The 1,980-nt window shown below is 38.4% G+C and overlaps 1 non-coding gene across 1 annotated transcript; it reads left to right on the forward strand.

Moving 5' to 3' along the window:
• The first annotated feature begins 735 nt into the window (after positions 1-735).
• On the forward strand, positions 736-806 carry TRNAG-CCC (transfer RNA glycine (anticodon CCC)). Its single transcript has one exon. It is a non-coding gene; the product is annotated as a tRNA-Gly (tRNA).
• The last annotated feature ends 1,174 nt before the right edge of the window (positions 807-1,980 follow it).

Genomic DNA, 1,980 nt, shown 5'->3' on the forward strand with positions numbered 1-1,980 from the left:
AGAATGGGTGAAGTGGGGTGGAATTTGATGGACCTTTGGAAGCTCGAGGCCCGGTTGAGTATTTATTTTCGAGTCGAAGGCCTGTGCATAAGCACGACTAATGGGAAATGAATGAGGAAAAATTAAACGATGAATCGCTCTCACGGCCCGGTTTGACTGATGCCCGGCGGTTGAGAGATACTGGTATAGCTCACGGGTAACAAAACTAAATCCGTCCAGCAAAAATTACATACACATAGAAAACAACTTCTCTCTCTCTCTCTCTCTTTCTCAGTGAAAAACAAAACTGGAATCACATCTGATAAGAATTATCACTGGGGCTCCAGAGCAGGAGCCCTGCCAGACCCACTCCCTTTGTGGGAGGCCATGCAGGGATCTCGGTTGAGAAACTCGGTAGGAACTTCCACGATAAGATCTGGCACACCGATTTATGACAATAAATACGTAAATTAAGCGGTGCTGCCTACATACCTGGCGCCGGTCCTTCTCATACGCTATATCTGTAAATTTGTTATTGTGGTCATTCAGTGCGAGACATATTCACAGGCATACGCGAATTCTGTTATTAGACTACTACGCCATCTGTTTGCTGCAAAATAGTATTGCAACTTAGTTCCTTTTTAGACTGTAAGGCCAACAAAATTTATCGCCAATTCGGAAAATCAAGTCCGTATCGAAATTTATTGGCTCCCAAATAAAATCGCATTCTACAGTTTCTTTATCAGAAGAGACGTCGCGCCGCTGGTGTAGTGGTATCATGTAAGATTCCCATTCTTGCGTCCCGGGTTCGATTCCCGGGCGGCGCACTGAGTTAAATTTTTTCCCCCATTCGATGCAACGCTTATCAAAAGTTGTGGTCTCTCATTTCCTTAACAATCAATAAATTTTAGGAAGGAACAAAATTTTCGGATATTGAACATTCCTTCATCTCGAAATAACCCATAATTTCTAACCCTATTTTTTTTTTTTTTTTTTTTTTTAACCCTTTGCACTCGAGAAGTGACTCTCGATCATCACTCGGTTTGACGCGATAATTCGAGCGGTAACGATGTTTATTTACGTTTGGTTTGGGCAATATCACTTCGTGAGTGTATTCAACAATGCATGCGTATAAAACAACTGCCAATCTTAAATACGTTTTTTAGATTTATTGTTATACATCCGTCTTCGCGTTAGTTCGAACTCGACCGTCGAGGCAATAGAAATATTATTTTCAAAGTTACGGAGCCAAATAACCATGGAATACGATGAAGGAATCAGTTCAGGTGAAGATGAGTTCGATTTTTCGTTAATGAAGAATGAAATTACGTCTATGCGTAAGACTACTTAACAGTAAAAAGGAGGAAAGCAGCGATGAAGTAAGAGGTGTAAGAAAGCGAAAAATTAGGGTCATAGATAGTGGATGTGAAAGCGACAGTGATTCCACAGAAGAGACAGAAAATTCAGAATGTATAACGTGCACAGAATCCGAAGAAATACCGCAAAGAATACCGTTTGTATCCGGCGAAAGAGCCTCAGGAGCGCAAGCATCTTCAGACAGAGAAGAACCAGTAGATTTCTCTAAGTTATTTTTTATTTATTTATTTGAAGTATAAAGATATATAAAATGTTAAAATATAAAAGTTTTAAACTTTGAATTGTTTTTGAAATCATTTCAAGTCAGTTGTAAGAAATTCACCAAATATGCGGAAAATCGTCTCGAGTTGCTGGTTCGCCCAAGCGAAAAAGGCTTCGAGTGCAAATGGATAATTTCATGACTTGATATGCTTTTTTGCACTAAAGTTACTAAAATTTGAATAAGAAGAAAAAAGAAAGAAAGAAATCTGATATCTTAAATTTGAATGAAAGGAATTTAAAAACTTTATACAATCTGAGAAATTAAAAATGTCCCGTGCAAAAGTCACTAATATGTTTCGAAATTTATGCAATCACCATATTTATTGTCTGTCCCAATATAGTAAGCCAATAAGACGCTACTCA

The sequence above is a fragment of the Pholcus phalangioides genome, unplaced genomic scaffold (genome assembly GCF_987345545.1).
Source record: "Pholcus phalangioides strain wild (caught in Gottingen) unplaced genomic scaffold, Ppha-v1.0 ptg000042l_1, whole genome shotgun sequence".
Taxonomy (NCBI): domain Eukaryota; kingdom Metazoa; phylum Arthropoda; class Arachnida; order Araneae; family Pholcidae; genus Pholcus; species Pholcus phalangioides.